This window comes from Eschrichtius robustus, chromosome 3 (assembly GCF_028021215.1).
Source record: "Eschrichtius robustus isolate mEscRob2 chromosome 3, mEscRob2.pri, whole genome shotgun sequence".
Classification (NCBI taxonomy): domain Eukaryota; kingdom Metazoa; phylum Chordata; class Mammalia; order Artiodactyla; family Eschrichtiidae; genus Eschrichtius; species Eschrichtius robustus.
In genome coordinates, this window is record NC_090826.1 from 149,751,182 (window position 1) to 149,767,695 (window position 16,514).

Sequence of the window (16,514 nt, forward strand, 5' to 3'; positions counted from 1 at the left end):
ATGACCACGAAAGTAGTTTCTTTCAAAAAGAAGAAGACTCATCCTATTTTTATGGTTGTGTGACCACCTCTTCCTCTCTTTATTTTTTTATTTATTTACTTATTTAATATTTTGGCTGCGTTGGGTCTTCGTTGATGCATGCAGGCTTTCTCTAGTTGTGGTGAGTAGGGGCTACTCTTCCTTGCGGTGCTTCTCATTGCGGTGGCTTCTCTTGTTGTGGAGCACAGGCTCTAGGTGTGTGGGCTTCAGTAGTTGTGGCACGCAGCCTCAGTAGTTGTGGCACATGGGCTTAGCTGCTCCACGGCATGTGGGATCTACCCGGACCAGAGCTCGAACCTGTGTCCCCTGCATTGGCAGGCGGATTCTTAACCACTGTGCCACCAGGGAAACCCACCTCTTCCTCTCTTTAAAGCATTCATTCATTTATTCAGCAAATGTTAATTGAGAACCTACTACAGTGTGCACCACTTCCTCTGCCTGAGGTTGGGGTTACAAGGATCAACTGGACCTGGTCTTATTTTTAAATTATTATTATTGGAGTAAAATTGCTTTACAATGTTGTGTTAGCTTCTGCTGTACAATGAAGTGAATCAACTACATGTATACCTATATCCCCTCCCTCTTGGACCTCCCTCCCACCCCCCCATCCCACCCATCTAGGTCATCACAGAGCACCGAGGACCTCCCTCCCACCCCCCCATCTCACCCATCTAGGTCGTCACAGAGCACTGAGCACAGAGCACCGTTGCTACATGCAGGCTTTTCCCTGTGCTATATGGTAGGTTTCCACTAACTATCTATTTTACACATGGTAGTGTATTTATGTCAAACCTAGTCTCCAAATTTGTCCCACCCACCCCTTTCCCCCCAGGTCCACATGTCCATTCCCTACGTCTACATCTCTATTCCTGCCCTACAAATATGTTCATCTATACCATTTTTCTAAATTCCACATATACACGTTAATATACGATATTTGTTTTTCTCTTTCTGACTTACTTCACTCTGTATGACAGACTCTAGGTCCATCCACATCTCCACAAATGACCCAGTTTTGTTCCTTTGCATGGCTGAGTAATATTCCATTGAATACATGTACCACATCTTCTTTATCCATTCATCTATCGTTGGACATTTAGGTTGTTTCCATGTCCTGGCTATTGTAAATAGTCCTGCAATGAACATTGGGGTACATGTGTCCTTTTGAATTATGGTTTTCTCAGGGTATATGCTCAGGAGTGGGATTGCTGGGTCATATGGTAGTTCCATTTTTAGTTTTTTAAGGAACCTCCATACTGTTCTCCATAGTGGCTGTATCAATTTACATTCCCACCAACAGTGCAAGAGGGTTCACTTTTCTCCACACCCTCTCCAGCATTTATTGTTTGTAGATTTTTGATGATGGTCATTCTGACCGGTGTGAGGTGTTACCTCATTGTAGTTTTGATTTGCATTTCTCTAATAATTAGTGATGTTGAGCATCTTTTCATGTGCCTCTTGGCCATCTGTATGTCTTCTTTGGTGAAATGTCTATTTAGGTCTTCCGCCCATTTTTTAATTGGGTTGTGTGTTTTTTTGATATTGAGCTGCATGAGCTGTTTGTATACTTTGGAGATTAATCCTTTGTCCGTTGCTTCATTTGCAAATATTTTCTCCCATTCTGAGGGTTGTCTTTTCAGCTTATTTATGGTTTCCTTTGCTGTGCAAAAGCTTTTAAGTTTCATTAGGTCCCATTTGTTTATTTTTGTTTTTATTTTCATTACTCTAGGATGTGGGTCAAAAAAGATCTTGCTGTGGTTTATGTCAAAGAGTGTTTTTCCTGTCCGGTCTTACATTTAGGTCTTTAATCCATTTGGAGTTTATTTTTGTGCATGGTGTTAGGGAGTGTTCTAATTTCATTCTTTTACATGTAGCTGTCCAGTTTTCCCAGAACCACTTATTGAAGAGGCTGTCTTTTCTCCATTGTATGTTCTTGCCTCCTTTGTTATAAATTAGGTGACCATATGTGTGTGGGTTTATCTCTGGGCTTTCTATCCTGTACCATTGATCTATATTTCTGTTTTTGTGCCAGTACCATACTGTCTTGATTACTGTAGCTTTGTAGTATAGTCTGAAGTCAGGGAGCCTGATTCCTCCAACTCTGTTTTTCTTTCTCAAGATTGCTTTGTAGACCTGGTCTCTAGAGATGGAGTCTGCAAGTGCACAAGACCATTAAATACAGGGGTGAGGGCCACACTAGGATGAGCTTCAGTAGCTATGGAAACATGGAGGGGGGATCCTATAAGACTTTCTGTAGGACCTGATTTCTGAATTGAGTCCTGAAGAACAAGCAGTAGAGAGCCAGATGGAGTAAATAGAAGGGAGTCTCGGGCAAGAGAGGAACAGCATGTGCAAAGGCCTGGAACCTCCATCTTTGGGTTATTCTAGTCCATCTTTTCTGTGTTTTTAATGTCTCTCTTTCCATTTGGCCCCTTTTCCATGTCTTATAAACATGTTAATGTTTCTTATATTCAAAAGCAATGCAAAAAATAATCCCTCCCTCAACATTGTGGCCTCCTCAGGCTACTGTTCTATCTTCCTCTTTCTCAATGTAGGCATGCTCCTTGAAAGAATATAGAACCTACCTCAAGTCCCTTACCTCCCATTCCATCTTTAACCTGAGGACACAGGAGACCTTCATGGGAAAGAGGGGAGGGTTACAAGGAAAAGAACAAATGGTAATTCTGGAAGGTGAAGGATAATGGGAAGACAAGAATTCACCCTGTATGTGTTCAAATGAAAGTTCTGAGAACTTTGGTAATGAACAAAGAAGAAAGACTTTTGAATAACTTTCCAGATGTGTTCCAGGCAATTGTGATAAAGAAAGGGGATTTTGTTGAAGTTTTAAGTAAGTATTTCTCCTTGGGGATTTTCTTCAGAGGGTATAGTAAAGATTTGAATTTCTATTTTAATTACTTCAGGTTGCTGGATTTGTGATTCTTTTAATGCTGGGACTGAACCGCACATCTGCCTTGTATTATGTGGATTACATTTCACTTTTAAGCAAGTAAATGCAATATCGGTTTTTAAAACATTTTTTAGTGTTTCATATACTATGATATTTTAAGGTACCAGAAGATCAGTATTTTTTGTTGGAATAAAACCATTATTCTAAAAATTTCTGAAATTTGAATCATTACATATTAAACTGGATTACAATTTCTAATCAAACTGTTTCACTTGTTTAGATAAAATTCTTCACTGTCTCCATAATTCTTAAGAGGAAGAATTAATGACAATTGAAAGGAAAATCTCCTATTGGAAGAATAATACTTATTTGTGTTCCAGGAACTTCTGAACAAATAGAATATGAAAATGCCAGTATTGAAATTAATGCAAGAAACTCTCTGCATGGAATCCCACTATGAAACTAAAGAAGCCAAAAGGGAACTGTAATATCTCTTTTGAAAGAATTAGAGAAACAGCTTGCTGTCAACAAAAAGATCACAACCCATGGAAAAGATAGCTATTAAAAATATGTCATTAAAGTCAACAAGAGAGAGACAGAGAGAGACAGAGACAAAGATCATTTGGAGATGGAGTAAAAAGAAAATATCTGGAGTTAGCTAATAACCAATATGTCCTCTTCCAACTAGTGTAGAATTAGAAAGAGCTTTCTCAGCAACTGGAAAAATGTGCACAAAAATAAGTTCACTATCTAATAAAAACCAATTGGCACTTAAAGAAACATCTTTCTTAAAAAAAAAGAAAGACATCCTATTTCATCTTCTATTTTTCATGATTAATTACATTTTCTTTATTTCATGTAGTGTGTATATTAGTTTGTAACACTTCATTTGTTTTACCTGCCAACCACTGATATTGGTAATGATTTATATTTAATGTTTAAATTTTTGTAATTTTTCATTTTACTTAATGTATGATTTTAAAATTTAAACTGCATTAAATACCTAGTCTTACATTTTAATTTATGAATTAAAAAGCTTCAAAACAGAAATACTAGTATGTTAGTTATTATTTGAATCAAGTATCCCAGTTCTGCTATTATTCATGTTCTCTGGTATTGCAATGATTTTTTTAAAGATGCAGTTCTCTCATAAGATCATCTCTGATTCCACCCCAGGGAAACTATGGGTTTTACTCCCCTGAGTAGATTGTGCAGATCCGTTGATAATAACCACAATACTTCATTTAAATGATGTATTTATCTGTTTCCCTCTATTGTGTCACAAAATCCTTGAATATTTATAAAACAGGAAGTAATTTTCTTAATTACAATAGGGAAATACTCTTTTCAGGCTTGTTGAGTGTTTGTTTAGTATGGGGAAGGACCTGAAAGCTGCACCAGCTCTGGAAATTACAACAAAATTGAGTTGTGGACATTCCCTGGGACAGACTGGGCTTCCCAAAGGTACAGCCAGTCAGCTAGCTCTGCCTTATTTTCCCTTAACTTCAACCATGTTTAAAACTGAGGAGGACCATCTGTGCTATGTAATAAAAAGTTATAGTCTTTATGCCACAATGATAATTTTGAAACTTAATATATTCGAAGTCTATACTTATAAATATAATTTTAAAATGTGTTTAAATCTCATTTAAAAAGGAAAAACTCATTTTGATTATTTTCTTATTATCCAACCTGTTTGGTAAATTGCTTAGTCATGATCAAAATAAGATAATGTGTATGGAAGCAACATGTAAATTGTAAAATGCTGCACAAAAGATTCTAAGAGCCATCGTTAAAGACAGGAAACATCCTCTTCTCTTCCCCAGAGGGAATCATCCTAAATGTGTTAATTTTTCTTAATAGATTTTCATTTCCCACCACACAAACTCTTGATACTGGTTTTTGAAACCCCATTAAATTACAGGCAGAAATATAGCCCTACACTGATCCTTTAGATCAAACATTTCCTCATACCAGGCTGGACACAATTCCTAGGCCTGCCTCAGGCTGCCCTACGCCTGACTTAGGATTCTAGTTTTTAGAGAGGTAGGGCATTCTTTGCTCATTTGCATTTTCTTCATTGTAGTGTTAGGCTCAAATGTGAAACCTTTCTCTGTAACTTTTCTTTGAAAGCACCAACAAAGTTAGCTTCAAAATTATTTTATTTTTTTAAACATTTTTTCTTATAAAGTGTTTTTTTAATTAATTAATTAATTAATTTTTATTTATTTATTTTTTGGCTGCATTGGGTCTTTGTTGCTGCGAGTAGGCTTTCTCTAGTTGTGGCGAGCAGGGGCTACCCTTTGTTACGGTGCACGGGCTTCCCATTGCAGTGGCTTCTCTTGTTGTGGAGCACAGCTCTAGGCACACAGGTTTCAGTTGTTGCAGCATGCGGGCTCAGTAGTTGCAGCACGTGGGCCCTAGAGCACATGGGCTTCAGTAGTTGTGGCACGTGGGCTCAGTAGTTGTGGCTCACGGACTCTAGAGTGCAGGCTCAGTAGTTGTGGTGCATCGGCTTAATTGTTCTGCAGCATGTGGGATCTTCCCAGACCAGGGATCAAAGCTGTGTCCTCTGCATTGGCCAGATGCATTCTTAACCACTGCGCCGCCAGGGAAGTCCCCAAAATTATTTTAAATATTAGAGACTACTAACCCTTTCATCTCACCACCAAGAAAAATATGGCAAGATTTAACTTTGGGAAAAGCTACATTTCCTTCCTGTGAATGACTGCCTTACTACTCACCAGCAAAAATTATTTCCAGTTCTCAGAAGTCCACTATCTACAGACTTCTAAGTAGCTTCTTTATAGTTGGATCTTAAAGAGGTTATGTTATACTTAGTTGGTTACTTCAAAATTCCATTGCTATAGCAGATGCTACTAAATAGGCATCATTATTGCATGCAATCTTGGAGCATCTCACTTAATAGTGATTTATTCCTAATCCACTCACTCTCACTACACCATCTTTGAGAATAATACCGTTTATCTGAATAATGAACAGTTGAAGGGAATAGCATTCATGTGAATAATAACTGAATAAAGAACAGCTGAAGGTGAGTTTTTACTTTTGCATCATGCTAAATATTGGAGAGGGAGTTTAAGCTGATCACTTGAGCTCTATATAAATGACAGAACAATTCAAATACGAATTGATTAAATCCTTTGCTTAAAGTTTTTCTATAATAAATATGGATTGTACTATATACTGTTCATTTAATAGCAAATATTTATTGAATGCTTACTATGTGCCAGGTACTGTGCTTATTGAATAGTATATATCCCTGTTCTTGTGGAGCTTACATTTTAGAAAGGGGAGCCAATGAACAATAAACAAATTAAAAAACATATACAAAATACTATATATAGGGTATATATATTATATATATTATATGTATACATATTAGAATGTATAATATTGTATAGTATATGGTGATGTATTATGTTTATTAGAAGGTGATATATGCTGCAGAAAAAAAAATTTTAAGTAGGGCATAAGGGGCATTGAGAATTCAGGAAGTGAGCAGTTTGCAATTCTAAATAGGACGTTCGCTGTGGGTCTAGCGATTTCATTGAATTTGAGAAAATTTGAAGAAGTCAGCCATAAAGATACCAGGGAAAGGGGCTTCCCTGGTGGCTCAGTGGTTGTCTGCCTGCCAATGCAGGGGACACGGGTTCAAGCCCTGGTCCGGGAGGATCCCACGTGCAGCAGAGCAACTAAGCCCGTGTGTCACAACTACTGAGCCTGCACTCTAGAGCCTGCGAGCCGCAACTACAGAGCCCTCATGCCACAACTACTGAAGCCTGTGCGCCTAGAGCCTGTGCTCCGCAACAAGAGAAGCCACCACAATGAGAAGCCCCCGCTCACAGCAACTAGAGAAAGCCCGTGGGCAGCAACAAAGACCAAACGCAGCCAAAAAAAAAAAAAAAAAAAAAAACCAGGGAAAGAACATTCCTGGTAGAGGAAACAGCCTGTGGAAAGGCCCTAAGATGATCACAAGCCTGGCATTTTCAAGGCAAAGCAAGGGAGCCAGGATGGTTTTTGAGTGGAGAGTGAGAGGCAGATAATAGGAGAGGAGCTCAAAGAATAGGATGAGGAGCAGTGGTGGCGGTGAAACAAGATCCTAGAGAAATGTGGGTGTTTTTGATAAGGAGTTTGTCCTTTTTACTCTGAGTGAAATGGGGAAGCATTGGAGGGTTTTGATTAGAGGAGTGATGTTATCAGGCTTATGTTCTAAAGGGGCCACAGTGGCTTCTATGTTGAGCATAGACTGTAAGGCCTACAGGAAGCTCCTGCAGTGATCCAGGGAAAAGCTGATGGTGGCTCAGACCAGGATGGCAACAGTGGAGGTGGTAAGGAACCGTTGGATGCTGAATATGTTTTGAAGACAGAGCCAACATGATTGGCTGATGGATTGGTTGGGGGACATGACAGAGGCAGCAGAATCAAAAATAACTCCAAAGTGTTTATCTGAGCAAGTGAAAACATGAAGATATTATCAATTGAGATTGGGGAGGCTAGAGGTGGAGCAGGTTTGGGGAAGAAAATTCAAGAGTTCAGTTTTGTTCTTACTGAGTTTGAGATATGTTAGATATTCAAGTTGAGATGTGGAGAAGGCTGTTAGGCGTACAAGTCTGGAGAGATGGCTAGTCTGGGTATATAAAGCTGAGAGGAGGACATGCATGTAATTTGCAGGGCTCAATGCAAAATGAAAGGGAGAGCCCCTTGTTAAACAATTACTAAGAATTTTCAAGATCGTGACAACAGAGCATTAACTGAGTGTGGGGTCCTCCTGAGGGGGGCACAGGCTGCACATCCATGGAACTGGCCTTGTTTGGGAGTCATGGGCATATACATGATATTTAAAACCGTGAGATTGGATGAGAGCATCAGAGGAATGAACATGATGGCGAAGAGGACCAGACACTGACACCTGGGGCATGCTGGAATGAAGAGAGTCAAGGGAAGAGGAGGAGCCAGCCAAGGAAACTGAGAGGTAGGAGGAAAACAGGGAAGTATCCTGTCACGGAAGCCAAGTAAGAAGATGAGGCTAGGGTAACCGACTGCATCAAATGCTGCTGGGTGGTTAAACAATGTGAGAACGGGGAACTGACAACTGGATTTAGCAATTTCTAAACTTTCAGCAACAATACATATTAATTTTTTTATACGAACCTAGGCAAAACTACTGAGGGAGTATTCTGAACCACAAAATTGTAATTATTGAAAACAATTTCTTGATATTACATGGCAACAGACATTGGGCCATATTCCACATTTATAAAAAGTCCCCCGAAGTAGAGCACATTCCTACAGTCACTGTTATATGAGTAAATTCATTTGGTAGACTTTGAGCATATAAAATAATAATACATTTTAAATGAGGTCAGAAGTTTTTCCAATTTGGGGGGGTGGGGAGAGTAACTTTCTTGGCCGATATCAAGTGCTTATAAGGCCCTGATAACATGTCTTAAAGTAATATTTTATTAAAAATTTTAGATTCCTCAAAAAGAGAAATTGCTTTTGAAATACTAATTACATCCCCTTTCCTAGTTTCTATTGCATTTGTCATCATATTATCTCAAGAAGTGTTGGTAAGAGGCTGTTATGGAAGGTCTTTGAGATATCAAGTGCTTATAAGGCCCTGATAACGTGTCTTAAAATAATATTTTACTAAAAATTTTAGATTCCTCAAAAAGATAAATTGCTTTTGAAATACTAATTACACCCCCTTTCCCAGTTTCTATTGCATTTGTCATCATATTATCTCAAGAAGTGTTGATAAGAGGCTGTTATGGAAGGTCTTTGAAACAAGACGAAAAGTCTTCCCAACCTTGAACTTAAAATAATGTATCAAATCTGCAGGCATACAGGGAGTTGTTCAAGAACAAAACTTTACCTGTTGCTTGTTCTTATGCATTTTAATGCACTGCACGCTAAGACTAAAGAAAAGAAGATTTAACAAGCTTCTGACTTTTGATTAAAACTCTTTTTCAGAGTTTTTCATAAAAACATTTTATGGGACTTCCCTGGTGGCGCAGTGGTTAAGAATCTGCCTGCCGTTGCAGGGGACACGGGTTCGTGCCCTGGTCCGGGAAAATCCCACTTGCTGCAGAGCAACTAAGCCCATGCCGCCACACCTACTGAGCCTGCGCTCTAGAGCCCACGAACCACAACTACTGAAGCCCGCGCGCCTAGAGCCCGTGCTCCGCAACAAGAGAAGCCACCGCAATGAGAAGGCTGCGCACCACAACGAAGAGTAGCCCCCGCTCACCGCAACTAGAGAAAGCCCGCGCGCAGCAGCGAAGACCTAACGCAGCCAAAAAATAAATAAATAAATAAATTTTTAAAAATTTATTTTTATAACCCAGAGAGCTAAGTAAGGCTTTTGTTTTGTTTTGCCTTGTTTTGTGTTAATTAGTGAGCCGGTCTTTGAAAATGTTCTTCCCAAAACCTAAAGTTTTGCTGACTGCTTCCAGGTTTTGATATATTTCTGTGGTTAACAGGATACCACCCTAGGGGGCACCACAGAAGTGGTAAGTTTGCCCCTAGAAAATAATTCTGTTTTTGCACTGAAAATAGAATTTGCCTTTATCGATAGAAGAAATTCACATTTCAAAAAGCAAAGGAAATTGTGCAAAGGACCTCTACCACATCCAGACCCAAGTTATATATAGTCTATCACCTTCAGTGACATCTTTGCCAATTATCCTGAATCTGCAGGGAAATTCTTCTATATGGACGTTTTAAGCACCATGAGGAATGCATGATTAATTTTTAGAGATAAGCAGTCTAGACTACAAGAACTATAGGTTATACATCCAAAGTATCTTTTTCTGAAGGTCTGAGACTGTGGTCATTGGGATGAACAAATCTGAGTAAACAGATAAGAGAACTGTTGTTGGAGTGATAGGAGCTCAAGCTGCGTGAGGTGTGCTCAAAGCCCAGGGTGCTAGATGGTGGCCTGGAAATGCGACCCCCAAGCCAGGTAAACCAGGTGCCTGTCATCCTAAAAGAGGCTGTCAGAATTAAATTCACCCCGCTGCTTATCCTTGTTTTCATTAATCAGTGCCTAACTTTCTTGTCCTTGACACAGTCTTAAACATTACCTCCTTCTTCTCCCCAAATCATTTCACTGCATCTTTAGGAACTCCTAGTCCACAAATCAAACAAACTACCATTATCTTAAGCTACAGCTAGGAACTTATCTCCAAGTCTTCCCCTAACTAAAACCTGGCTTCCCCCTGGAGATACCTTTCTCCGTGGACATTTCCCGTAGTGGCTATTCTTACAGCCAGCTGTAGAGGAAGACATGTTATCAGCCCATGAATGGGACCTCCTCCTTCTTGTAGGTATTCACAGGTCTCCTCTTCCTTTTCTGATTCTCTTAGCATGCATAACCTGATCCTGCTCAGCACCATCTTTGAGGCTCTACCAGCCCCCCAGAGGACATGTTTTCTTCTTTTTTTCTTGGCTGCCAAGAGGCACGCAGCTCTTGGTGGGTACATTTAAAAGGTAAAGGCTTTTTAAAATTAATTAATTAATTAAGTTATTTATTTATTTGGCTGCCCCAGGTCTTAGTTGTGGCATGAGATCTTCATTGCTGCATGCAGGATCTTCGTTGTGGCATGCAGGATCTTTAGCTGTGGCATGCAGGATCTTTAGTTGCGGCATGCAAACTCTTAGTTGCGGCATGTGGGATCTAGTTCCCTGACCAGCGATGGAACTCGGGCCCCCTGCATTGGGAGCACAGAGTCCTAGCCAGTGGACTACCAGGGAAGTCCCTTTAATAGGTAAAGTTTAGAGTGAGTTTAATAGTAAAAGTTCATATTTTGATCTCCACATCACCTTTAATTTTTGACAATATAAATTTCTTCTTTATATTAAACTTTTTTTTTTAAACATCTTTATTGGAGTATAATTGCTTTACAATGGTGTGTTAGTTTCTGCTTTATAACAAAGTGAATCAGTTATACATATACATATGTTCCCATATCTCTTCCCTCTTGCATTTCCCTCCCTCCCACCCTCCCTATCCCACCCCTCTAGGTGGTCACAAAGCACCGAGCTGATCTCCCTGTGCTAAACTTTTTGAGTATATAGAAGAAAGCAACCAATTACAAATTTTGCCTTTTTGTATGCTAATCAACTATCTTATGGATTTTTTTTGGGGGGGGGTGGAATCTATATTATTCACCTGGAGTTATTCAAGTACTTTCTTAAGTACTATTCAGTGAAACCAAATACATTTATTGGTAGATTTAGACTATCTTTTCTAAGTTTTGCTCCCTAAATCAATCTTGAACCCCTTCAAGTTGTCACACTTCCATGCTGATGTGACAGTTACCTAAAGAAGCATTCTCAAGTGCTTGGAGGGATTCTGATCAATGCTTTCTCTGAAACCTGGTAAAAGTATTCTACTTCTTATGCAGCAGAGACATGTTATTATTGTTTCTAATATTTCTGAAAGATTACTTCAATGGAGGCTGCCTATTCTCACATTTCCATAGGGAAGGGCCCTGGGGCAGTCAACCTTCTGCTAGTGTCATATTGTAGACCATTACGTTTCCATCCTTATGTGACAGTACTTCTTTCTTTGGAATTCTTACTATCTGATTTCCCTCATTGCTGAACTCTTTATATCTTCAGGTTACTCTCCTCATTCAGTGAAGACTTTGGCTTCTGCCTCATAGCGTTTTCACCCCAACATCTGCCAACATCCTAGGTGCTCTATCCAACATCAAAGCCTCAAAGATCTTTGACAGCTTTGGCCCCATTAACCCACCTCTACATTTTATTTTTGCAAATTACTTGCCACTTGAAATGGTCCCCCATTAATCACAGTTGTAGGAGAGAAGGAAAGTGAGTAGACTGAAACTTTGGTGGGCCCCAATGAACCACGCTACTCTTTACACCCTTGTGTATCTCCTTGCCTTGAATCTGAACTGACCGGGTGACTGGCACGGAACTGATGCTGTTGGTTTCAGTCCTAAAGCTTACAAAGTCCTGAAAGTTTCTGCTTTTGCACTCTTGGGGAAGCCATATGCCATCCTGTAAGTAGCCCAAACTACCCTCTTGGAGAGGCCATATGGAGGAGAATCAATGCCCTGGGTAACAGCCCCAGCTCAGCTAACAGCCAACACCAACTTGCCAGTCATGTGAGTGGTATTATTTTGGACCTTCCAGCACCCAACACTGCAGGAGACACCAAAGAAGTAGCATAACTGCCTAGTCAGCTCATAGATTGTGAGAAACAATAATTTGTTACTGTTTTAAGTCTCCAGTTTGGAGGAGTGGTTTGTTATGCAGCACTAGATAATAGAAACACAAAGTATCTTCTTTCCTCACATTCTCATTTTGGGCCAGAAAGGGGAAACGTATATCACCTTTCTACCACTCCCTTAGGTGTAACTCCCCAAGCGTAGTTCATATAATTGAGAAGAATTTTACTGTAGTGGGTTGAATAGCTTCCCTCCCCTAGATTCGTGTCCACCTGAAATCTTAGAATGTGACCTTATTTGAATAGGGTAATTAGTTAATGATCTTGAGATGAAATCTTCCTGGATTTAGACTGGATTCTAAATCCAGTGATTAGGGAATTCCCTGGCAGTCCAGTGGTTAGGACTCCATGCTTTTACTGCAGGGGGCCCAGGTTCAATCCTTTGTTGGGGAACTAAGATCCCACAAGCCTCTTGGCACAGCCAAAAAAAAAAAAGGAAAGAAAAAACAAAGATATAAATCCAATGATTAGTATCTTTGTAAAAGAGAGGAAAGGGAGATATGGACACACAGAGACACAGCGGAGAAGGCAATGTGAAGATGGAGACAGAGATGAGAGATGGGCCATTATGTATAATTTAAGCTTATAGGCAACATCCCTTTAGTGATTAACTTGTAATAAAATACAAAAGGTTCTTCCCTACTACATATGTCCATCCATGTTGCTGCAAATGGCACTATTTCATTCTTTTTTTATGGCTTAGTATTCTACTGTATATATGTACCACATCTTCTTTATCCATTTATCTGTTGATGGACATTTATGTTGCTTCCATGTCTTGGCTATTGTGAATAGCGCTGCTATGAACATAGGGGTGCATATATCTTTTTGAATTATAGTTTTGTCTGGACATATGCCCAGGAGAGGGATTGCTGGATCATATGGCAACTCTATTTAGTTTTTTGAGGAATCTCCGTACTGCTTTCCATAGTGGCTACACCAATTTACATTCCCACCAAGAGTGTAGGAGGGTTCTCTTTTCTCCACACCCTCTCCAGAATTTGTTTTTATCATGTCTATTTCAATACCAATATCGATATAGAAAGAATTTCAATCTAAAATGGAGCCAGAGAATATAAAATGGAAAGTCTCACTCATGTGCCTTCAGAAAAACAAAACTTAAGGAATGAAAAACAGATTTCCTGATATACTGAAAACTGAAAATGTTGGAATTTTCTTAAATGACAGGGAGTTAATCAGGGGTTATGTCATATCAACTTTGGAAGGTTTTTGCTTATGGTTTCCAGAGTTATGAATGGGAAATGACCCAGGTTGAGTTGGTCTTGCCAAGTGAGCTGAAGTGAGCTTTGTTTGTATGACTGGACTGGTTTTGTCTGCTTGAATTTTCAAAGCTGGTCTCTCTTTGTTTCGATTTTAACAGACTCCAACAGAACTCTCCCCTCTTTACATTCCCTTCCCATAAATACAGCCTACCCCAAACCCTCAGCGGACTCATCTGTAGCTTGCTCTAGTTTGTGTGCCCTGAATTGCAGTTTCTCTGCTATTCCCAAATAAAGTCATCTCTTTGAGCTTACCTCAGTTTACCTCTTTATTTAGGTCGACAAGTAAGTTCAGTGAGCATCTAAGATTATATTCTTCCTCTCTTGTTCTACCACCTTCAGAATTCATTTTCACATTTACTCTCCAGACTTTTGCCAGCATAAATTAGCAAAATCTTGCAGTTATTGAGAACTGTAATCCTTCTCTTCTTGTTTTAAATTTGTAATTATCAAACAACAAAGTCCTACTGTATAGCACAGGGAACTATATTCAATATCTTGAGATAAACCATAATGGAAAAGAATATTTAAATATATATATACATGTATAAAATACATATATATGTATCCATATATATGAATCACTTTGCTGTACAGCAGAAATTAATACATTGTAAATTAACTATATTTTAATAAGAAAAATTGTAATCATCTCTCAGGGGATTTCTGGCATTGCCAGATATTGTCTGATGCTAACTCAGCATCATCCCTGCCCTTCTAAGGGTTCCCTTATATTTCAGAATCTGAAAACTATGTTTCCCAGAATCCCTTGCCAGCAGAGTTATGGTTTTGATTCTTCCAATAAGAGTTATTCATGCTAGATTTTGGAAGGTGGAAGACAATGGAAATCGTTATTACTCAGCCTCAACAAGCAGGCATGTGGTCTTCAGCAGACATTAAATGTGAGATTTTGCAGTGACTCCTGGGCTTTCTACTGAGAACCATCTGTTTTGGTGCAATAGGCTATTGAGATCATTAGTGGTAGTTTCCTTCAATTTTCTGATTTCCAAAGATAACTGACGACTTTCCCTGTCTATTGCCCTCTTTGGTGCTTTCAAAAGTTTTGTAAACACCTAATTCCTTTCACTAAATACCCTCCTGCCTGAAATGCCTAGAGAGGCTTCTGTTTCCTGACTATAGACTGATAGACTATGGTCTGACTCTAGTTATTGACAGCTATTTAGGTATGGTCACCATTCAATCAGAGGAGATGCTAAGCTAATCAAAATAGATTCCAGTTATGAGCAACCAGTATAGCTTCACTGGTGGTACTAGCTGAGTTTCAGCTCTACTTATGAAACTGGAGCAATGAGATATGTATATGAGAAAGGCATGAAGGACATTCAGACAAGGTCTTCACTGTTAAAACAACAGCCTCATCTGATAGATAAGAGGTAGCTGCATTGACTAGAGTAGTATAATAAGAAATATATGTGGTCTTTGTCCCCAGCAAAAACATTTGAAATTTCCTGAGTGATAGAAATGTCTTTTGTCATTCATTAGCTGTCTCTTTTGAGTGTGCCTGAGTTTATGCTAATGAGATGACTTAGGGTGGGGTCCCTAGAGAGCCTTGAGATAGGGCTGGTCACCAGAAACACCAAGTGATTAGAGGGTTGGAACTTTTAGACCCACCCACTGACCTCTGGGAAGAGGAAGAGAAAGGCAGCTGTAGATTAAGCTCTATAAAACTCTTCAACAATAAGAGTTAATGAGCTTCTGGGCTGGTAAACACTTGGAGATGGGGAGAGAGTGGTGTGCCAAGAGAGCATGGAAGCTCTGTGCCCCTTTCCACATACTTTGCCTTATGCATCTCTTTCATCTGGCTGTTACTGAGTTATATCCTTTTATAATAAAACTGGTAATCTGGTAAGTGAAATGTTTCTCTGAGTTCTGTGAGTTGCTCTAATAAATTATTCAAAGCTAAAGAGGGGATTGTGGGAAGTTCTCATGTATAAAAAATATTTATTAATATATTTGCTTCCACTATTTCTTTCTGGGCTCATTTTCATTTTACAAAGATCCTTTAGTTGTTTTTTCACAAAGAACTTATTACTACTGAACTTTCATAATCCTTTTGTGACTGAAAATGCTTTCACTTCACACTTATTCTTGAAAAATAGTGTGGTAAACTCTGTTTCTCCTTCACATCTATTTTTGTCATCAATACCATGTATTTTAACTCTACATGTATTTTACATATATTTTAACCTCAACAAGATATTGCCATTGTTTAAACAGTCAATATTCATTTACTTTTAACTATATATCTACGCTTTCATCTGTTTTTTTTTTGTTTTTACTTTTTTAAAGTTTTATTTATGTATTTTTGGCTGCGTTGGGTCTTCATTGCTGTGTGCAGGCTCTCTCTAGTTGTGATGAGCAGGGGTTACACTTCGTTGAGGTGCGTAGGCTTCTCATTGTGGTGGCTTCTCTTTTTGCAGAGCAAAGGCTCTAGGGTATGCAGGTTTCAGTAGTTGTGGCGCATGGGCTTCAGTAGTTGTGGTGCACGGGCTTAGTTGCTCCACGGCATGTGGGATCTTCCCAGACCAGGGATCGAACCCATGTCCCCTGCATTGTCAGGCAGATTCATAACCACTGAGCCACCAGGGAAGTCCTTCATCTGTTTTTATATCTTGTGTTACTGAGCTTCAACCAGGGATGATTTTCCTTTGCCTGGAAAATTTTTTGGTATTTCTTCTGGTGTAGGTCAACTGACATTAAATTCCCAAAAGTTTTTGTGTGTCTGAAAATGTCTTTATTTTACCCTCACTTTTAAAAGGATATTTTAACTGGATATAACTTTCTAGCTTGGCTGTTATTCTCCTTCAGATTTTATTCCATTGTTTTCTGGCTTCCATATTTTCTTTTGAAGAGTCAGCCATCAGTTTTGTTTTTACACCTTTAAAATTATGCATCTCCCTCTCTTCTTCTGCTGCTTTTAAGACTTTTTCTTTTTTCTTTAACTCTTAACAGTTTTACTATGATGTGTCTAGCTATGATTTTCTTT